The sequence below is a fragment of the Salminus brasiliensis genome, chromosome 21 (assembly GCF_030463535.1).
Source record: "Salminus brasiliensis chromosome 21, fSalBra1.hap2, whole genome shotgun sequence".
In the NCBI taxonomy this organism is placed as follows: domain Eukaryota; kingdom Metazoa; phylum Chordata; class Actinopteri; order Characiformes; family Bryconidae; genus Salminus; species Salminus brasiliensis.
In genome coordinates this window covers 8,809,843-8,833,928 of record NC_132898.1, presented here as the reverse complement: position 1 = coordinate 8,833,928, position 24,086 = coordinate 8,809,843, and the positions used below count along the sequence as shown (strand labels likewise).

General features: G+C 42.1%; 1 protein-coding gene across 11 annotated transcripts in view; it reads right to left on the bottom strand.

The window, feature by feature from the left end:
- LOC140542987 (band 4.1-like protein 1) overlaps positions 1 to 20,004 on the bottom strand; it is a 133,311-nt gene extending 113,307 nt beyond the window's left edge. For 10 of the 11 annotated variants that reach the window (XM_072665966.1, XM_072665969.1, XM_072665974.1 and 7 more), the window contains exon 1: positions 19,926 to 20,004. The gene's annotated coding sequence lies outside the window, so the exon portion shown is untranslated. Of the gene's footprint in view, positions 1 to 13,506; positions 13,567 to 19,925 lie in introns of those variants that run through there. The other variant, XM_072665967.1, reaches the window with a different exon arrangement.
- Between the last annotated feature and the right edge of the window lie 4,082 nt (positions 20,005 to 24,086).

The following is a 24,086-nucleotide window of genomic DNA, read 5'->3' as shown; positions in this document are numbered from 1 at the left end:
TGTATTTATATCACTGGGATATAAAACCAGCTTAACACTATATGAAAGTGAATGAGCACATTTTAGTTCTAGACAAAAAGGGGCTCTTTAAAGGTTTAACTGATTGTATTATGCACTCTGAAATTGGTGGTCAGCGATATAGCTTTCAAATGTAGGAATGGAGCATATGGGCCGTTTGAAAGTCACTGATGAAATGACACCATTCAGCGAAACACTGCATAGATGTCTGATCAAAGGAATGATTAAGCTTAATTTTGCACTACATCACACAGCCAGCCTAGATTTCCTGCTGAAAATCCCTTTTAAATTCAGGATGATGTTTGCTCTGCCTTTGCAAAATCAGTCCTGAAAGTTTAAAATTGCTGATTAAACTGTAATAGCCTGTGGCAATTTATTAATGTAATACACACTGTAGAGCAGTGCCTCCTACAACCAGAATCAAACCTCAGTTGAGAGCCCTTCACAAATGCAATTAGCAGTATTCTTACAGGAATTTGTTGTGCAATGCACTGATTCAGGTCATATACAGTCACAATATGCTTTTGTGATGATATTGTGGATTCAGCTACGCACACACAGCTTGTATAATCTCCACTGAAGAGCACTGACAACGGAACAGCAGCACACATGCCAAGCATCAGCCACATATGTATGTATACAGGTCTCCCAGCACTGGGCTGTGGAGCAGTGGAAGTGTATTCTCTGGAGTGATTGAGCTCCATCCAATACCTTTGGGATGAGCTGGAGAGGTCTCCAGAACTACTGTTGCAACTTCAGTACCTTACCTCACTAAAGCTTTTGTATTTGAATGGGAACCCTTACGTCTGTGTTTCCTTCTGGCACAGCGAGGTAAAGGGAGTGTTACAGCGAGGCCTGCTGGAGTCACTGTCAAGGTTTACCTTACATATTGTGTCGAGTCGCCTCAAACAGAATCTGTCTGTGTTTTTCTTTCTGCTGAGCTGAAACGCCATTCTGTCTGGTTTGATGCTGCTGTAAGATCAACGGGTTGACTGGGTGTCCCTGCTGCCTGCCCTTCAGACCGACTCCACCACCACAGAGCTCCCTGCATGTGCAATTCACCCTCTGGCCGAGCCAGAAGAACCCACCAGCATGCTCCACTCATCCACCTGATGAGACTGGTCCCTGCATAGATTCTTACAAACATAACAAATGATACTAAGCTCTCATTTTCATATTACCATGTGCAATCATAGAGCTAGTCATCATTCTCCCTGACAAGACCTCTAACAATACTCTCTGGTTTTCAGCAGTTACAGCTGAGCATAATATTTTATATTACTGTAAATCTATTAGTTATATATATTACTTTCATGCTTCCATTCCCGCAGTACACAAAATACAACATCCTATGACTCGTTAGCCTAGCCGTTTAATGAATAGAGCTGTTTTCACACATGCCTGTAATCCAGCAGGCGTACATCTAAATCAAATTGCACTTCCACAATTACCCAAATGTGATCTAAATTTGTTCACAATTTCACATAATTGAAGAGGCCAAAACCGCAATTTAGATTAACATAGCTACTATTGTGCTTCTCTACCTTGTGGTACAGATGCTGTAAATGGATTTGGAATTGGCAACAACTAAATTGGATGAATGACTAAATATCAATTTTGATTGAATCTGCGGCTGTTTGTTACAGGTAAACAAAACAGGAGCTTACAGTCTGTCATAGACACAATCGATGCCCTTCCAGGTCTGAGAACAACTTTGTGCTTCAAGCTAAGATTAATGTAAGGTCAACAGTGACAACCTTCTCCTTGACAGCCAAGTCGAAGTCAGGAAAAAAGACAGATGGTTGGAGAAAGAGACAGAGAGAAAGAGTGGAGGGGAGAGCAGGAGGGAGGAAGAAAGGGTCACCATCTTAGTTTCACAGAAGCCCTAACAGAAGAATGCCCCATAAATGCAATTCATCCTTCAAGCTGGAGATTAGGTCCATAATTGTAAGCAGGGTTAAGTTACTCCATATTGATTACAAGGCGGGGGAACGGTCGGCCTAAGACTCTTTTCCAATCCATCTTCACAGCCTCTCGCAGAGCTGCACGCTCTAATATAACAGCACCATGCTTTACATGCTTTATGTGGACAGTTTATTTGTCATAATGAAAGTATTTTCAGTTCTGAAAACTCACCCCAGGCTGCCAGGCCTACCATTGATCTTGAACTTCCTCTGATTTGAAAGGACCTGGCATGGAAATAAACGCACCCCCCGCCGCCACCCCCACCCAAGTGAAAACCAACGCTTCAAGCCTATTGGACAGAGGAGCAAAAAAGTCCATGCTGCGGATGCAAATAGTGTTCCAGTGACCATAAGCTGCAAATCACTGCAGTTGCTGTGGAAACCAGTCAGTCCAGAGCACGGTAGAAATAGTTCCCCCTGCCAATCAAAGCTCAGATAAGATTTTTTTTTCTCCATCTACTAAGAATACACTGTGGTAGTATGACTCCCAATACGTACTACCAGAGGTACAGCAGTAGACATCACTGAATCCACATAATACACAATGTATCTTACAGACACCAATGAGCCAAAACAATATGTACACTTGCATAAAAAGTAAGTTATATTGATTTTGATCTTCATAGGCTTTGGCCATGTTTTGTGGTCAAACGACTGGATCAGAAGATCTCTAAAATGGCAAGGCCTGCGGTACCTAATGACAGTGCTCCAAGGAAAGGCAAACCACAACGGGGTATTTGTTGGGCGCCCAAGGCTTATCGATATGTTTCCATCTTGTCAGAACAAACAAGTTACAGAAATGTTTAAATGATAGTTACAAGAGAAATGTGACCTAATACACATTCTGCTGAGTGCCCATACTAAGCCCTGTCCACAAAAGAAAGTTTCAACTGTTTTAGTGGCACACAGGAGACCAACAGCCAGACCAAGACATGATGTGTTGGCTCACTGGTGCATTTCACTTCTAAAGTTATGTGCCAAAACAATACAATACATTTTTATTTGATAATGGTAAACAAGATATTTCACTTGCTCTGACATTAAAATCCATGTAAGTGACCTCTGCTCTGAATAGCTATCCTTATTGTGGCTCATTCATAAAAGCAATCCAGGCTGAAACACCCCTGATAACTTTTCATTTGAATGGGCAGGTCACTAAATTGCCATATCCTAAACAGGCAGACAAATAAATTATGATATCACAATGATAAAGAATTAAAAACAGGCTGTTTTGGCAGTTTAATCTGCAAGTATGAGCTTTACAGATTTAGCAATGTTTACAGACTACATCTATTTGAGGGCATCAGTTTTCCAGAATATGGGCCCACTGATATGAAGCAATTTTTTAACAGCACAAATTCTACAGTTGACAAGACATAACTCAAGATCTAAAGCCCACAAAGCTGAAACATCTCTCTTGGCTACTGTGTACTCAGATATAAAAGGTGACTACAGCTAGCAGTATCTGCATAGCTGCAGGCTGTTTGAGATTTACCTTACGGGAAAAGAGTCGTGGCTTTTAAAAAATAAACAATTCACAGATTTGCCTTCTGTGCCCTGCTCAGTGTGATGTTTAATAATGGGAATACTCAGAGGAAATAAAATGCATCTGCTGGTCCAGGCTTTTTTTGTGCAATTTCTCATTACATTTAAGCTGACCTGACCATGGCATGGTCTGTCTGGCCCGCTGCAGACTTCATGCTGCACAACAGGTTAATTTGGGTAGTTCAAAAGGACAATCCAGCCAAACATGACCAGTGTGGCTGAAAGCTGATAACTGAACACTAATGTTGCAAAAATCATATTATGTTAATTGGCCACTTCATTAGCACTCTGATCACATTACATTACATCTAATCTAAGAAACCCAGCTGAATTCCACAGTGCAGATCTTTGGTGCCTATACTCCTATAAATGCAACACAGGCTTCTCAAACTCCACAATTCCAAAACTGGAAAAAGCTCGGCAGCTATTTCTTTGTCTACCTCACTCATGTTTGCGTGTTTGGTTAAATGCCGACACGTTTCAAATGTCAAGCCTTTTGCTGCTGATATCAGATTCTGGAGCAGAACAACATCATTATTTTATTGAAAATGGTGTTGTTTTAGAGGTTTTTGAATGGGGCTAAACAATATACTGCATATTGCCATTCACCTCTCCTGATCAAGATTATCCTATAAACCCACACACATGGTGTAGTGGACAGTATTACTATTGTCCAATAAAGATGGAGCAATTGCCTTTTGTGCTGTTAGTGGCTGTGTTCTGATACGCACTATACTGAGGGATGTACTGACTCTCAGTGTGGTCCTGTTGTGAAGATTAGTATTGTAAAGTCTGCTTCCCCAAGAGGCTCGTTAGTTTCACACATTTTACAGTAGCTTTGGCTGAGTTTCAGTCAGATATGGTAAAATAATGACAGACTGAAGCTGTGTTTTCTGTCGGAACGCACAGCGCAATACAACACTATCGTTCTGCAGCTATGCAGGAGGTCAGGCCTTTCCAGGATGCTTGTTGTTACAAAACAGATTTGGAACACAAGCTACAAATGTGCGTGTATGGTATGAATAAACAGTGTGAAAGACTACAGCAGCATTAAAGCTGTATTCCAAACTATTATAGTCTCTGGCAGTTAATCTGCAGTCCACATGCATGCTGAACTGAGGGTGGGCTATCCCTTAAACCACTACCTGTCGCAGTCCATTACTGATGTATTGGTCACTGCACGCACTGCACTCCTTTACTACATGATAGATGTCGCTGTCTGCTCACAGACTCGAGCTCGTAGAGAGTAGATGAGAGGACAGAACTTGTGTCTAGCTAAAACACACACAAGTAAACACAATGGGCAATATTGAGCTCAGCAAAAATAATTAAGGCCATGTCCATATATTGTACAATAAGTCATGATTACCGTGACAGGTCTTGATTAAGATGGTTGGGTCACTAGAGTTACAACTGAGAACTGACAATCACATATGTTAATAAAGTACTTTTTAACTAAAAGACTGCTATTCATGCTTATGCCTATTGTTTATGTTGTCATCACTCAAAACTATTGTTCCATTGACGCTCCTGATGTGAACTCCTTGGGCTAAAGACAGATCTGCAGGTAACATTTACAGAGTGTGAAAAGTGTAAAGAAAAGCACTTCAGTTCACACATCCACTCTGTAACAACTCTAAAGTTTACAGAAAGCAGCACCAGTTTTCCACTTCAGAGTTTTATGACATTACTAAGAATAAATAAATACATAAATAAACACGCTCAATTCTTTTGGGTGTTTTAGGCTGTAGACATGTCGTCCATGATTGGCATATGGTTGGTTTCCAAGCGGAGATACTGTCACAAAAAGCTGTACCCTGCCCTCTCAAAAAACACTAAGACAATGACTTCTTTACACTGAGCCTGTCACTACTTGACAGGCGCTTATGAGTGCCTCCAGCAAACAGGCACTGCCTTCTCTCTCTCCACTGGCACCCGTTTAGCAAGAGAGAGAGAGGAATAGAAAGAAAATAGGGGACGGAAGAGAGAGAGGGGGGGGGGAGAAAATTGAGTTTGTCGTTTATGGGCAATGTTATTTCAGTCCTGCTTTTTTTTTTTTTTTTTTTGCCTTTCTCATTACTGACCACTTTACCAAGCAGAGGTCTGCCACATGGGACCTGGTTAGGACTCTGTATGAGGCCAAGGGCTGCACAGCCCGGGAGAGACTCGACCTTTGCTATGAGAAAAAGACCCAGGAGTGAGAGAGACACAGAGAGAGAGAGGCAGAGAGAGAAAGAGAATGAAGGAATGCATGGGATATAAAGAGATACAGAGATGTAGAGTGATGGAAAGAGGGCATTAAAAATACAGGAAAAAAGAGCCTGGAAGAAAGATCAACTGAGATAAGAAGAAGCAAGAGTGGGAGAGAGAGATAGACAGAGAGAGATGAAAGAATGCATGGGAGAGAAAGAGAAAAAGTAGAGAAATGGCACGAGAGAGAGAGTAAGAGAGAAAGAGCGTAACAGAAAAGTACTGATGGAGTGTGAATTGAGAGAAAAAGAGAATGAAAGAATGCATGGGAGAGCACTAGAAAATGAAAAAAGGAGAAAAACAAAACAAAAGCTGTTGAGTGATAAGAGCATTAGAGAGCGAGAGAGAGAGAATGCACCAGAGAGAAAGAGAAAGCAAGAAAAAAAAGCATAACAGAAATGTAGAGTGATGGAGTGCATTAGTGAAAAAGAGATGGACAGAATGAGAGAGTGAGAGAGAGAGAGAGAGAGAGAGAGAGAGAGAGGGAGAGAGTGTGTAATGGGCGTGGATCCAGTCTCTCTCAGGCTCGCTCTCCTTCACTCTTCTGTGTATGAAGGGCCATTTATGCCCTTATTAGGAGGATCAGTGTATGGCTGAGAGTGAGTTAAAGAGACTCAGTGTGTTAGTGATGTGCCAGTGTCGGGAAGCTCGCTGCTAATGTTTATATATATATACACACACATACACACACATTATATACTCGACTATACTTATGACTATTACAAACTCAAATCAGAATACTGTGTCCACCTACCAATAGAGGGAATAACCATCCTTGCTATAGCATGTATTGTATTAGGTGACAGAAGGCGTTCACTGATCACTCTGTACCACTCACCTCCACCACAGCGGCTTTAGAACATCCCACAATGTATGTACCCTATTATCATGCCCTTTTGGACATCAGTCAAATTGCGTCCATTTCCCATGATGATTGTTCCATGGGATGGAGAGAACGAAAACTCCAGCGAGTGGTACTATTGAGACTAAAAGAAAATAAAAAATAAAACTAAAAGAATTGAGCTAGTGCATTATTAATATCATGATATGTCGGATCATTAGCTTCTGGTGAAATCTGCCGGAAATACCTGTATTCTTTAATGTTGCAATATATACCACAGAACAACCCAAGTCTTTATAGGAGAACATTTTCCAAGATGTTTCCAGGACATTGACTTCCATATATAACAGAATACATATAATGAGTGTATTAAAAGCCTCTTAGTATCAATTGGTTTTACACACATGGTTACTGAATGTATTCATTTTCTCCATAAGATGTAAATCTTCTGTAAATCTTTTGGTGTTGTGTTTGGGCTCATTGGTTTCAGAGCTACCATTAGAGATAGACTGACTACTGTTAATTTGGTAGAGAGTTAAATAAAAGAAATATAGAAAGCAAGTCAAGTTGCAAGTTAGACAGAAAGTCATGAACTCCAGGGAAATCCTGCACATACACAACGTCTCATTCATTACTCATAAACGTGCATGAATAGTGCCTTACATCCTCATTAAAATTTCTCACCAAACTGGGAGCAAATGACATGCAGCAGACTCAATATACTGTAGCGCAGTGATGCAAGCTAGCAAGACAAGCTTAGGAAGAAAACTGTTAACTGGTCAGTTTGCCAACTTTTGGGATGTTTAACCCCAGGTTTACTCTTTGAATCATAATGCAGAAATGATAGTGAGTTTTTTGGTCACCTTTTGGTTTAGCATGTCATGTGGAGTCCCACAGGGTACTATTTTGAGACCTATGAAACTGATGTTAATCTTAAAAATCTTAAAAGTCTCTAAAATTCCAGGTTTTCCTGATTTTCCAGGACATGTGGGCACCCTGTTACAACCTGTTTAATTCTAAAAGATGAAAGGCTGAAAAACATCAGAGAATTGTATTATGACCACACTAATATCATAAGCAGTCCTCAATAAAATAAAATACAATAAAAATGGTGCACATATAAAATAAGGGGGCTTTAAGAGGTTTAAAGGTTTGGTGTCAGGGCCTACACTTACAAAGTCCAAATAAGGTCAGGGAGCTTTTGTAATCTGCGTAAATGTGTGTAATGCGGTTTCAAATCTCCCTGGCTGTTTCCAAATGAATGATCTACACTAAGTGCACACTGATGCAAAGGTGTCACGCAGTGTTGTCACAAGATTACAGGGGCTCCTGTGAGTTTTCAATTAAAAATGAACGCATTACACCTCAGCAGGAGGCTGCTTACCACAAAGCAGAGACTCGGTGTGCGTTACAGCAGAGTGTTTGCGCGTGTGTGTGCATGTGTGTGGCACTGTTGTTGACATAGTAGGTGTGTTTTGAAAAGAGCTCTCCGAGCGTAGCTTGCAGGTGCTACAGAAGGAAAGAGGGTTCGATTAAACAACGTGGAACAACCACAACAACAACATGTAACGCCCGAGTAAACAAATCACTGATAAGGATCATTGTTGGGCCACTGCTGCTGAAAGCACATGCCCAGTCTCTGTAAACCCAAACCAAGAGTCATGTGCTCCAGTGGAATCTTTTTCATCACTCCACGCCTGGCTCAAAGACCTAATGATTATAGGGCCTGATTCCCCATGGATTGGTTTTAATGGAGTCCTGAGGAAGACACTTTGCTCCAAGTTCTTAATTGCAGCAGTAAAACCGTGGCTAAGAAAAGGCTCAGGGTGTATATATGATGTGGTGCAACAGAGAATACAGTTCAGTAATGTGGTGACTTTTAATTTTGTGATTCAGGAGGTTTTTACAGCTCACCAGTATGAGCATAACTAAGGAAGGAGACATTATGCACTGTGTACGCAGTTATATGATGTTAAATATAGGCTATCATAAAGAGTGCAGCCAGAGGATAGCAGAATATACTGTACTGCTCGTTGATACTGTACTACTCCACGAGCCCCCTGAAGACGTCCTGTGGTATCCAGCATATCCAGCATTTGCAGCAGACCCTTTAAGTCCTGTAAGTTGCAAAGTCATTGGATCGCATGAATGAGCCTTGGGCATCCATGACATGACACTATATATAGATACACTGTACATTTAATGTGGTAAGATTCAGCAAGTGGTTTATTTGACACTTCTCTGTGTATATAATGAGTACTTCCAAAACACAGAACAACTGCAAAACACAGATTTAGACCAAGTCTGCTTACAACACCCAGGATATAGTAAATGCACAAACTGCACAGTAGCAAACAAATTACTTAATTTAATTTGTAAATTTTATGCTGGTCCATTTTGTCCCTTCCAACCTGCTCACAAACCAACATGAAAATGGAAGTGTTTTAGCTCTGTAGTGTTTATCTGAGCTTATTTCTTTTGGGTGATCTGACAAATAATTTTTTACAGTGTAGTAAATGTCCACCCCAACTTGGAAGCCCACAATGGAAAATGATGTGATGTGAAGTGTCTATATGGTCAGGTAAACAATGAACATTTCATTAGGCTAATAAGAAATGACAGGTATAATCATATTAAGAATAAATAGCATATACATGCAAATTCATAAACACAGCATTTACCCCTTGCAGTATTCAGGCAATAGTGCTTTGAGTCAGGTGCTATGGCCTGCCATATTTGATTGTAGTTTGTATAAAGCTAGAATTCACTCTACACCCTGTACAGAACCTGTCAGGCCTGTTTGGAAGCCACAGGACAGCCCCTGAGGGATGGAGAGTAGGCTTGGTTCGCTCCAAAGCCAAACATTACTCATAGCTATTGCTCTACAAACAAGGCCCCTTCAACGAGGGGGCACTATCAGCAGGGTCTGAAAGAGGAAAGCAAATCCACTTTGAAATGCCCTATCCAATTATCCTGGACTCAGGGACGTGTAGTGATGCAATATAAAACACTTTGAGTGCAAAGATAGCGAGAGGGCCAGGGCCTTGTGGGGAGACGCTCAGTCATCTTCAAAAACACAAACACTGAGCTGTAATCAAATGTCCACGATGCTTTTCAAGTTTCTGACAGTAATCCAATCGCGGTTTTGAGGGTAACACCATGTTAGAATGCGTGCAAGCATTTCAAAAGCAATGCTAAGATGTATGCCAACAGGTCGGCTCTGACTGAGGTGGACGATGCAGGAAATCTCAGATGGGTTGTAAACATGTTTTGATTTTGTTGAGTCATTCTCAGAGCTTGCTCATGCCATATTCTGTTTCAGATGTGTGAAATACAATTCTCATTGTGGAATTAACTCTTTACACCTTACAGGTGTATATGTAAGCCAACACTGCAGTTCCTCACCCTCAAAATGGATTTGTTTTATCGCAGTAACTGAATAATTCATAGTATGTCTAGTTATAAAAACACAAAGAGTTCAAGGGGTTAATAAACATCCGACGCAACATGACCCAAAGTCAAATGGAGACACAAAAAATGCAGTATGCGATCCATTCTCCTCAACAAAGACTACAGATGTGTAGTGCATGCTTCAGTCTTTTCCCAACACAACCCCCAGCGCATGCAGCATGCTGAGAAGGGAGCTCAACAAGCCCTGCCGCATGAACATGTGAGCGACACGCAGATCACAGAGCATGAGTCGTCCATGGGATGGGAGGCGGAGTTTGGAAATTTTTCCCTGGGAGAGATGAGAAAGGAAAGCGAATACAGATAGCGATGAGGGGGAAGGAGGTGGGGGGAAAAAACACCCCAGCTTTTCTGAATGTGCTGACTCACTTCAATCAGGGAGAAGACAGCCGCAGCTCGCTGGGTCTCCTTCAGAAAGGACAAAGTACCGCTCTTCACCGTGTACTCGTTTCCTGTCAATCAGAACAACTCAAGCCTCCCCACCGTTTTTCACCCCAGCTATAAATGATTAAACAAGAGCTCAGAGCCGCTCAAGAAACTCACAAAGCATAGAAAAAGGCACGTGGCCAAAGGCAGCAGTACAGCAGGGGTAGGCAGCAGCCAAAAACAATGCGGAAGGGTCAGCCAAGAGGACAGGCTGAGTCATGCTATAAACAGGCTTGTTCGGGGAGGCAGACAGCAAGCAGTGGCGCATAGGGTTGAGACATGAGCATGAGGCAGGAAAACATGATCAGCGGCCTGCACAGATGCTTTGCAGCCGTCGATTATTCCTGCCCTCTCTGGACCAGGACTATAATAGGAAAGATAAAGACTTTGATAATTGACTCACACTGTAGGTTTCCACAAAATACCATTAACTAATTAAGCCTTCACATGTCACGGTAATTGCTTGAGGCTATCTGTAGTCATGATGGACAATTCTAATACCTGAAGTGCAAATGTTTACACACATCTTGGAGATTTTAGATGATATGGACAACATAGCACATTGTGATTATGCTGCTACATGCGGGGCAAATTAGCTAAAGCATATTAAAAACAAACTTATAAATATGATGATATGGTTGGGGTTTGTCCTGCGTTATATTTGACAAACACTAATTTACGTTTGTTGGATCATGTGACATTTCAATTCATCCAAACTCCCACAGAAAGATCTGATTGGTTAGGATTCTAACAGATTAAACCATCAGCGGTCCTGGTTTGAGGCTCACCTGCATATAGCAGCTTTCTGCAACAACAGAAGAGCTGCAATAACACTAGAATTAGATGGATAACGTCAGTAAAAAATACTTGGAAAGTATTGGATACTTGGAAAGTACTCATTGGATGAGTATGGCGTCATGGACTAATTATGCTCTTTCATTTCAATTTTGAAAGCATTTTCTGTGGACAGGTACAGTGCATCTTAAAAATAGTCAGTGCGGTTTTGCTATTGTGTGGACAGCTATTGCACAGCAGTATTTGACCTTTGCATTTAACTCATCCATGGCAGTAAACACTCACACCGAGGTGGGCAACCACCTCAGCACCAAAGGAGAAAGGCACCAAGGACACCTCAGCTTTGAGTCTTGAGGGAGGGGAAGGCTGGTTCGTTCACTGTCTCTGCTCCTACTCCCTGCCAATCCAGGTAAATGAACTGGCAGCCTTCTGGTCCCTCCTCTGACCTTTAGGCCACAGCTGCCCCTACTGATATCACCAACCATGCAGAAGCTGAAAGCAAATGCACAGTTATTGAGTCCACCTAAATCCACACCAGTGCTTGGTTTTGTTTACGTTGTTGTCTATGCCCTTCATAAATAATTCTAAATTAATTCAAATATGGAAATCACTGCAGTCCAATGAAAAACATGTATCACTATTTTTGTCCATTTTTATTTTTCTCTTTTGTTAGTTGTAAAGCTGACACCACAATAAGGGATAACAATCTGCAGACCTACTGGAGGGTGTTTACTGATAATTATCAGTTTGTGCATTTTGCACTGCAGGCTAGCTGTGCAAAGTGGAAGTCTCTGAGTCGTGATGATGTCACTACAGCTTCTGGCCCTCATTACCACCCCCTCAAACCCTCTTAATTACCATGGCAACAGAGTAGCCCTCTGTCCCATCATCAGCGGTACTTGTTCTGGGCCTTGATCCACACCAATGTCAGTGCAGGACTGGCTGGATGAAGCTTTTAAAAGGTTGAATGCATGAATCAGTATTTCATAAAAGCACTATTTCTCTGCCATTAGCAATACAGAGGAACGCATTCCTATGGTGCACATTTGCAGTCTTGCTCATCAAGCTGAAGGAGAGGCTCAAGAATCCTCTAGACAATCACTCAAAATGAGATAAAAAACCTTGAGTCAAAACAAAGATAAAGAACCATGAGCGCCGGAGCGTAGCAGGTGAACTGCGCTTCCATGTGCCAAGCTGAACGAGCAGTGCTTTAGCAGGATGTCGAACCTGCGCCTAACGTCTTGAATTAGCGATGTTCGATCCCCTGCCATCCACCTCTAATTGTGCCTGGCAAGCAGCCTTTGACCTGTAGCCTTCATCCTTCTGCGTGTTAAATCAGATAAGTCACTCCGTTCTTCCCCACAAGACCCAACATCAAGAGTGCTTTGTTGGGCCTCTGTATTTGGCTTGGCAGGCTCTGCTGTACAAGGGGAAATGTATTACCCAATCCAAGATGACAGACACTCCTCTGTAATACAGTCAAAATACATCTCAGTGATCCTATCTTGTCAATGTCAGTGGAAGATGAATTGCAAGGTACAAGTAGGGCTGTCAAAATTACCCGATTAAAAGCTCGATAACTCGATTAAACAATAATTGTGATTTACCTCCCTGGTCTTGCACAATGATTAACTGGCAATTTGAGTGATGATGATAATAATGTCTATTTGAAAGGAGGATATTTGGTCTATTATACAATAAGAAAAGGAGCCTGATGGATACACCTGTCTTTACAGTAGTGTCAGAGTCAGAGACTACCTTTCATTTATTTAATTACCATTCAGCACAGTAAGTGAACAAAACTAAAAATGGGACCCCCAACAACCATGTTATAGACCGCCATAAATAAACCAAATGACCCCTATCAGATAAAAAGCACTTAAAGCTTTCATCAACTTTGAAAGGAATAAATTAGGTTCTATGCTCCAAACTAAAAACATCAACAGGTGCTTCCGCCCACTTTTCTGTGCATCTTTTCACTGCAAGAAGATGGCTCAACACTATGGCTCTAGAAGGGATGCAGAGCAGCCCTAAAAGCCCTAACTGTGAAAAGCAAACAGAGAAAACAGAAGAACATTTGATGAAATCAAACTGCTGAAGCTACCACTGTTCTCTGAAGCGAACCCTAGTGGCCAGACCTCAACATCAGTGAATGTGTTTGGGATGACTTGGCTCATGAGAAGCAAAAAATGCTCCTACTTTTAAGATGGAACTTTGGAGGTGTGACTGAATCTCCCTGCAGAGAGCGAGTCTCCTGAAGACAATGGAAGCTGTGATGAAGATAAAGGGTTGACATGAAACACAAGAAACAGCAAGCAAGGTTTAAATTCTAAAAACCTCTCCATTAACACTGTACCGCAACATTCAACCCAGTTTTCCAAAGGAAGGAATTCACTTGTATACAGCATTTTGGTATGATAGGCACAAAAAAACATGTGGTATCTTTTTCCGTCTTACAGTGAATCCCACAGCCTTTTTGTCTGTCATTATCTCTCTGTCTCTCTCCCTTTCTCTCCATGGGCCCTGCATGGGACGTGACCAAATTTGCCCCTGGCTACAAAAACAGACACCTTGGGAACATTCCACACAGAGAGAGGCTATGACAGCACAGAGTGAGAGAGAGAGAGAGAGAGAGAGAGAGAGAGATGGCTGGAGCTGGCTGCAGTTCACATTTCAGCTCACTAATGCCTCACACCAGTTGCCTATAGCCTATAGTTTATATACACAATCTTTCTGCTTCCATTTACCAACATTATGGAAGCTGCATGAAGATGACAAACACAACCTCAAAAGGTCCTCCTTGTGAAAATGCCTGATTCCTAACATTTGTGGACCTTGTTATGCTTTTAACACGTTGTCGCATTTCAAATGAGTGTGCCAGTGAGGACCGAGGCCAAGAGCGATGGGGGAGAGCTTCTAGAAAGTGTTGGAAATAAACACACACGGACGGGCTTGTTCTCACTGGGTGCTGCAAGTCACAACGCGGGGACTGGTGCTGAACGCATTTGAGTTGCAAATCGGCCTCTGCTGCGAATCGATCTGGAAGTGTCACACAGACATCACATTCAAACCTTGCCGTACCCCCTCTCCCATACACATGGACACACAGTGTAACAGCCTGCAGCAGCCCAAGGGAAGGCAGATGTGTCACCTCTGGCTGTAGATGACAGGCAGGGTACTGGTGTGACTCTCAGCTGAGGTGAGAGGACAGAGTGACTGTCAGCAAGTCAATTTTTGGCCTGTGATGGCTGTCTTTTGGGGATGGTGTGTCTGGTACGACTGCTGGGTTAGTGCAAGGGCCATCCCTTTTATCTGATAGCACAAATGTAATGATGTTCATTTTGACAGTAAGGGTAAGGTGGTAGAGTGTTTCAGTGGTCTGAGCATAAAAAGTAGCTTTTAAAAACAAATTATCAGATGGTATAAGGGAAATGATCTCCATTTAAAACCCCTTTTAATTGGGGAGATATTCATTTTTAGTTTATTTTAGTTTATGACCCCTGCAAGCTAGTCCAAGGAAAGCTGCTAATAGCAACACGCCTCTCCCAGATTTGGCAACAAGCACTGTGGAGCTGCCTTGACATGTCAAACATTTAGGCACTAAAAAGCAACACTGAGTCATTTCACATAGAGACAACATGCTCCTGCAGCAGTTGCTAATTACTTGAATTGAGCGCTTTCCTGCATTAAGAAACGTGTAGTGTAAAGCAGCTGAAATTGCAGCAAATACAGTACTTCACAGTCTTCGAAGTTGAAAATTAAACAAAATTTGACAGACTGGCTTTAATGGGCGGCTTCTACTTTCCTGTTCCCTGCTTCACTGACAAAATTACATTGAGGTAAATTATGTAGTGCTACGAGTGCCACCAGAGACACAGAGAGAGAGAATAGGCTGATATGGAAATTAGGCACACACACAACTTAGACACAGTGATGCACCTGTGTTACATCTGCTAGGAACACTCAATTATCAGGCTAAAAACAAAACAGTGCATTCACAACATGAAGAGCAACTGGAGGATAGTAACAAAGCCAAGACTTGCAGAGGCCATAAATAAAACAACATACGGACCAGTTCCTGCTAAATGTCCTCCATGTTGCTAAATGCACTTGCAGGTGGAATGTGCGCTACTGGCCAGAGATATAAGAGAGGAAATGTACTACTAGGAAATGGACAACTATTGGGCAAATGAATAAATAAACAAACATGCTTTCGGCAGCGCTTTGAAGGAAAATTCCTCAGCATGGCTGTAACTGTAAGGCAACATAGCTGGCATATTTGCTGTCACACGAAATCCAGAGAGAGAGCACTTGAGGGACAGAGGTTACTTTGTTTCTATGTATGTGGCTCTGTCTCAACAAGTCTTTAAAGGATGGAGAAAACACACAAAAACACCATACATGGATGCATACACAGACATAAACTGACACCTGTTTTTATACAAGGTCAAGACGTGGACAACACATTGAAAACTATATAAAAAACTATGAGTACAATAATTTCAATGAAACAGGTCTAACTATGTTTTCTTTTTGATGAAACCTATAGTATTTTGGAGCATGTATGAATGCTAATTGTAATAATACACCCTATATGTATGCGTATATGTGTGTGTGTCCAGGTCTGTCCAGATGTAATGTATGTTATCACTTATAGATCATAATACCTCTTTTGGCTACATAGAAACAATGTAATGTTACAATGTATTAAAACACTGTAATATTACACTGCAGAAATTTCACAGAGAATAGGCATTCTAATAATTATGATTATTGTTTAAACACCAATATTTGCATATAAACAACCTCAGCCAAGCTCACTACAGCTCACTTAAGTCACATGCCACACTTTTACCACCTCCCAGTTCTTGTCTTAACAGCTGTAACAGTCACAGGAGGTGTAAGGACTTACCAGAGTCACCAGTTTCAAATTCTGTTTAAAATATTGTGAGAATACACAATCGTGAACCTAGTATCATGACTCCAACTGAATCATGTGGGCAAGTGTTTCTATCCAACCCTACTGTGTACATTAATCAGTAATAACATTAAAACCACCTGCCTAATATTGCCTAACTTGGCACCAAAACAGCTCATGCAGTAACATGAACTCATGGGTCTTGGTATCTGGCACAAAGACAAAAGCAGCAGATCTATTGAGTCCTGTGAGTTGTAAGATCCGACCTGTATGGATTGCATCAGTAAGTAAGTAAGTAAGTTATGCTCTGAACAAGTTGTCTAGCCATCACAATTTGGCCCTTGTCAAAGTAGCTCTGATTTTTTAATGCCTGCTGATTTTTCTTTTCAGGAACTGACTGTTTACCTGCTGCCTAGTATGTAGATCCCACCTCTTGACAAGGTAAAAGGTTAAGACAGTTCTTCTCAAGTCTTCTTGCAAAGTATCACCACACACACATACACACACACACAATAGGAGTTTCTGGAAGGCCAGCACAGCCTTGCCACTTGATCGATGCTAAGTGCTCCCTGAAACAAGCAAAATTGCCTGCATTTTTAATAATGGCTTCAACAATGAAAGCTCTTTGCAGTTCAATCTCTGTCCACACCTGTTTCATTCGGCCCAGGTAGACTGTGGCTTTACTTGTTTTCCAGCCTTTGTGATCGCCTGCTCGAGCCTCCTTCCCTCGAGGTGTTTGCTAAAGTGTCAGTGTGTGTGTGTGTGTCTGCGTGTGTGTGGCACCACTGTAACATAAACATTAGCGTTTGTTTGCATGGTTAGCGACAGGAATCTGCTGCCTACGCTGCATCTGGCGAGCCAAGTGAAGGGACAGAACAAATCCACTGTGATAAGCCTAGCTTTCATTGAAAGTTGTACTTATTGTACCTTTAAAAATTCATTGCAGCAGAAAGCAGGACTGATACAAATTCGAGCAGTGGAAGAAAACATATCGATCTGGCGTTATTGCAAGTGGTAGTGTGAAATAACTTGGCTGGTCGGGTGGGCTTGCAGGCGTGCTATGTCTGCCAGGGTAACAGCACGGGCAGTGATCTCTGACTAGTCTAGCTTTGGCCTCAGATATACTCACCCAGAGGAGCAGAGATGAGGAATGAGGTGGTCAGAAAGCTGCAGAGAGGATTTTAGCTCCAGCCTCGCTGGAGGCTTTGGCATTTGACTCTGGCAGCGACTGACCAGGAGACACAAGTTCACGAGTCTCTAACACTGAAAAACATGTAGAATTTCCACACAAACAAAACACACAGCATGTTCGAAAGTATCCACACCTTCTAATTGGAACATTTAGCCACTGTGGCACACCCAATGCTGACACAGGCGTTCACTTAGCTTATATAATATTCTGCTTTGTAAAAGTAGTGCCAATAGAATGGGACGCTCTAGAGCAACCTAAACTTACCATGCTCAATGCTCGAGCATCAGTTAAAGGGGTACAAGCTCCCTTGCACTGGGCGGTTAAGCATTCTAATTGTGTTCTCTGGTGCTCCAATACCTGAGATAAGTGGTATTTGTAATCCAGTACCAATCATCCAATGTCAGTACATGAGCACACTTATGCTCTTCAGAATCAGAATCAGAATCTCTTCATTTCGCCAAGTATGTTACACATACAAGGAATTTTACTTGGTGAGAGCAATCTTTGACATGTAAGAAACAAACAGACTGTTAACAAGTATTACACTAACAGAGACAAATACACTAAACCATAAATAGAATAAAGAATAATATGTTTAAAAAGGACTAAAAGAAACTTATAAGGAGCTGTACTTGTACAGTTTTAAATACTGCATATCCATATGTAGCCTGAGTAGACATCTATATACAAACCATTATGTGCAGATATAATGATGTTCTGGCTCTTGTGGCTGAAAGCACTCAAAGGCTCATATCAATGTTCCAACATCAAGTGTAAAGCCTTCAATAGAGGCTGTTAGAGCAGCTTTTAAGCCAGAGCTTCCTCAAAGTGATGCAAAAAACTAAATACTTAATAATAATAATTATTATAATAATAATAATTATTATTATTATTATTATTATTATTATTATTATCATTATTATAACTAAATTACTACTAATACTGACTATTAAAAAAAATACACAGCAGATATGAACAACAAACACAAGCAGCATAACGCCACAAAAACAACAAAGACAATATATGCAAATGTTATGGGCTGAATAGTTATGTGACATCACAAAAATAATAAAATCACAACGGGCTGTATTTGCACAATGTATGAAAAATAAGTGGTACGTTTTACACGCTACATGAAACTCATGAAACTTTGTGTTATAAAAACTAGAAAAATCCAATTTACCATAGTATGGACCCTTTAAAAGGTGCTTGTGGTTTACTAAAGCTTTTACTGCATGCAAAACAGCATCTGTGACTTTACTATCCCAACTGGTACGGACTGCAGTAGTAAATCTGCCCCAAAATGCAGCAAAACCATTCCACCAGACGTTCTACATGAAGACCAAGTTGGACAACACCCATCAAAAAGCAAACCTACCTGGTAATGACAAAAGCTATGAAATGTATGAAGCTATGAAGTGTCTTCTCAAAGGTGCCTTTAGCTGAAGTCCACGATAAGAGTGAAGATCACTAAAGAGTAAAGAAAACTGCTGAACACCTGTTTTCTCACTGATAACACGCTAGAGTCTTTCGAGTAATGTTATTTTGAGAAACTGAAACTCATTGCGGCTTATCAAATCTGACCATTCAGAACAAAATAATCTAATAATATCCTACGTGCTCGGTCTGGCATAAACTTGCCATGAGCTGAAACATCAGCACTGCCTCGGCCTAACACAGTTCAGGCTCTTTCCTGCAGCGCATGCAGGGATTTAACCACAGACTAGTGCAAGGTTCTGGTGATTTTGGAGTATTTCTGAGTATCTCCCACACACCTACATATCCTCTGCACTTTAACACACACACACACACACACACACACACACTGTTTCTAACTTACATAACGTCGCTGTCAGGCAAAGAATCTTGTATCTCTAAAAGGGCAATTTCACTGGAGTAGGACCTTCAGTGGAAGTCAGTGTAAACAGTCTTTAATCCAGGTCATTTTGGAGCATTTCTATTGGTCCATTCATCATGACTTTGACACAATGTACAGAACAACCGCCAGATTTACATTAATATCAAAAAGTGAATACGGTTATGTTATAACTGCATGACATAACATTTGCATATATCACTTTCCTTACATTAAGTCCACAGGTTAGCTTTACCCAGCTTATTAAACCGAGCGATGATATATCGACCCCCAGCCTCAGTATCGACCCACCGGTTCAATACCTCCTCTCAGTGCTGACACTCAGCCATAATAATGATATTAACCTGACTGGCTCCGAGTTTATTCCTTCTCAAACAGGGAAAACCACTGTTTAAGGTTTAGTGAAAAATAAAAACACTAAGAGTTCGTATTGGAAAAGTCGCAGAGAGTGCTGTGTGTTAAACGTGACATAGCCTCGCCACGGAATGTTAAAGCACTGAAACAGAATTCAGTAACGAACCATTACGATCCTAAACGAGGATTTAATTCCCCTTTTATTCAAAAAAATAAAGAAATGAAAACAGGGGAAAGATTGGAAACGTTAGCGTTAGCATTTTAAAGCAGCCACCTACCTGCTGTGTCCGTCACGCGCTCCAGCCGTTTATTTTCTGAAGGAGTAGCGCGCGAGTCGTAGCACATAGAGGCAGAGACTGAGCGAGCGAGAGGGAGGGGAGAGAGAGAGAGAGAGAGAGAGAGAGAGAGAGAGAGAGAGAGAGAGAGAGAGAGGGAGGGGAGAGAGAGAGAGAGAGAGAGAGAGAGAGAGAGAGAGAGAGAGAGAGAGAGAGAGAGAGAGAGAGGGAGGGGAGAGAGAGAGAGAGAGAGAGAGAGAGAGAGAGAGAGAGAGAGAGGGAGAGAGGGAGGGGAGAGAGAGAGAGAGAGAGAGAGAGAGAGGGAGGGGGGAGAGAGAGAGAGAGAGAGAGAGAGAGGGAGGGAGGGGAGAGAGAGAGAGAGAGAGAGAAGGGGAGAGAGAGGAGGGGAGAGAGAGGAAGAGAGTAAAGCGGGAGAGGAGGAGAAGAAAGAGGGAGGGGCTGCAGTGTGTGTGTGTGTGTATGTGTGTGTGTGCGTGTGTGTGTGCGTGCGCGCGCGCTTCAGCGTTCATATGTTAGAGGCTGTGTCCGGGATCGCGTACTGAGCATAATGTCTAAACAGCGGCGAGGTGCTGTTGGTGGAGGTGCTTTATGAGGAATTCCCAAACCAGTGAATGAAGGTGTGCGTCCGCGCACTGTGAACAAACACCACATACTGCAGGACAGGGCTGTTCAGCTAAGCTTCACCAGGGTCCAGTAGCAGAAACCTTCGTTTTTTTATGCATTAAAGGTACATTTTTCGTAGTAATTCAAAACTGTGAAATATGTAGGACACAAATAATGATAAATATAGTTTTAACAATCGCATCAGCATTTGTGCATTCAGTGCCTAAGAACCTCTGACTGATCTCCTGTCAGTCTGTATGAGACACTCTTCAGCACCCCATTATTCCATTATTCCCCATCTCCTCAACATTCCATTACTCCACCCTCATCTTGTGAACACCCCTTTACTCCACCACATCTCCTCAATACTTAATTACTCCACCCATCTCTTGAACACCCTGCTACTTCACCCCATTCCCTCAACACCCCATTACTCCACTCCATCTCCTCAACATCCCATTACTCCACCCCATCTCATCAGTACCCCATTACTCTACCCCATCTCATCAGTACCCAATTACTCCACCCCATCTCATCAGTACCCCATTACTCCACCCCATCTCATCAGTACCCAATTACTCCACCCCATGTCATCAGTACCCCATTACTCAACATCCCATTACTCCACTCCATCTCCTCAACATCCCATTACTCCACTCCATCTCCTCAACATCCCATTACTCCACTCCATCTCCTCAGTACCCAATTACTCCACCCCATGTCATCAGTACCCCATTACTCAACATCCCATTACTCCACCCCATTACTCCTCTCCATCTCCTCAACATCCCATTACTCCACTCCATCTCCTCAATACTTAATTACTTCACCCATCTCTTGAACACCCTGCTACTTCACCCCATTCCCTCAACACCCCATTACTCCACTCCATCTCCTCAACATCCCATTACTCCACCCCATCTCATCAGTACCCCATTACTCTACCCCATCTCATCAGTACCCAATTACTCCACCCCATCTCATCAGTACCCCATTACTCCACCCCATGTCATCAGTACCCCATTACTCAACATCCCATTACTCCACTCCATCTCCTCAACATCCCATTACTCCACTCCATCTCCTCAGTACCCAATTACTCCACCCCATGTCATCAGTACCCCATTACTCAACATCCCATTACTCCACCCCATTACTCCTCTCCATCTCCTCAACATCCCATTACTCCACTCCATCTCTTCAGCACCACATTACTTCACCCCATTTCTGCAATATCCCATTACTCTACTCCATCTCTTTAGCACCCCATTACTCCACTCCATCTGTTCAGCTCCCCATTACTCCACTCCATCTTCTCAACACCAGTAATAATTGCCGGGCAATGAGCCAATTTGCATATTCCTACAACAGCAATAGGATTTCAGTCTGACTAATGCTAAGTAGTGGTAGAGACGCAAGACAGCTCAAACATGCTAATCTGCATTATGTAGCTCAGCCCTGATGCTTCTCAGACACACTGTACCGCTCTTGGTAGTGTCAAAATCATGCTGGATGGATTACTATGAAATGCTCTGTGGTGTGGCGAATAGACTAACAGTACAAAGGTAGAGTTGTCAGATCCTGTTGGGATGTCAGAAGAAGCAATAGCGAGAAGTGCATACTTTCATGCAGACAGTATGGGGAATATTGAGGACTTGTCTGAGGTTCGGATGCCTTTTTGATGCATTGAAAACAAAAATAAAAACAGTTAAAGGAGCATTTGCCAAGATGCAGGAAACACAACCTCTAGACGTTAAGAGGTGGTGAACGCAACAACACTGGAATTGCTCTAAGAAATATTGTTCAATTAAACCATCTTACTTAACTTCATTCCCTTCATGTTCCATAATCATCTCTTCTTTAAGAAAGGCCCTTCCAATGTTATTCACTGTTCAGCTTGTTTCGCCTGTGATACAAGGATCTGCCCGACATTCTGCATGTGTGTTAGCCAAACAGACGGAGATGGTGGTGGAGTAACGGTGTTTTGAGGGGATTGGTGTGGAGGAGATGAGGTGGTGTAAAGATGTATTGAGAAGATGGGGTGGAGTAATGGAGTATCAAGGAGACAGGGTGGAGTAATGGGGAGCTGAACAGATGGAGTGGAGTAATGTAATGCTAAAGAACTGGAGTACAGTAATGTGAGATGGAGTGGAGTAATGTGGTGCTGAAGAGATGGGTTGGAGTAATAGGGTGCTTAAGAGATGGAGAGGAGTAATGGAATGTTGCACAGATGGGTTGGAGTAATGGGGTGCTGAGGAGATGGGGAGAAGTAGTGGATCCTGAAAAGATGGAGTAGAGTAATGGGGTGCTGAAGAGATGGAGTAATGGAATGGAATGTTGCAGAGATGGGGTGGAGTAATGGGATGCTGAGTGGATAGGTTGGAGTAATGGGGTGCTGAGGGGATGGGGTGGAGTAATGGGGTTCTGAGGAGATGGGGTGGAGTAATGGGGTGCTAAAGAGACAGAGGACAGTAATGGAATGTTGCAGAGATGGGGGGAAATAATGGGGTGCTGAAGGGATGGAGTGGGGTAATGGGATGTTGAGGAGGTGGAGTGGAGTAATGGGATGTTGAGGAGATGAGGTGGAGTAATAGGGTGCTAAGAAGATTGGATAGAGTAATGGGGTGCTGAAGAGATGGAGTGGAGTAATGGGATGTTGAGGAGATGGGGTGAAGTAATGGGGTGCTAAAAGGATGGAGTGGAGTAGTGGGTTGTTGTTCCATCATCTTAAATAGTCTGTGTTGCATTGCAGGGTGCTGCATATCACGAAGAGAGCTCTGACTGCATACTGGGATACTGGGATAGAATACTGGGATAGCCTCTTACAACAGCTTGTGCATTAAGAGAAGAGGAGATATGTAAATAATGGCAGTCCAGTTTCGAGTGCCTGTCTCCAACAGTGTAGCCTGCATGCGTCACTGCATGTTTACCTTCTGAGTGGCCCTTCAGTGGAAAAGTACAGAATGTATGAAGAGCACCGTCCCAGACAGGGAAGGAAAAGGGCCACTATTAGAACGATGACGAGTTCAAATCTGCCATTTAGGGCGTAATTCAGAGTGCAAGCTGGCAATTGTAAGCCACTAGAGTTCCATTTTATTTTGCAAATTTGTCATATTTAAATGTTTTAGATCATCTAACATCCTGATCTCACTTTTGTCCATACAGTGTATCTCATAATGAGATATAATAGACACACAACACTACATCATTGATGCCTTCAGTTAATAAAATATGATATTACCCCAGTACACAGTGCATTTTAATTTAGTGTATTCATTAATGTGCTGACAAAATACTAGACTTGTTGCAAAACCCCACTTTGCCTTTTACTGTTTATTGTGCTAGAAGAGCTTCTTTAATGGAGCTCTATGCATTCCTCATAAAAGGAAAAGGTCATGTTCTGCAACTAACTTTGCATAGACACTCTAAACAAGCACTGCTCTGCACACATTTATAATGTATGCCTCTAAAAGTACTGCACTGATAATAACCTGTAACCCTTCAGATCCATGAGCTTTTAATGCACTAAGATCCAATAAG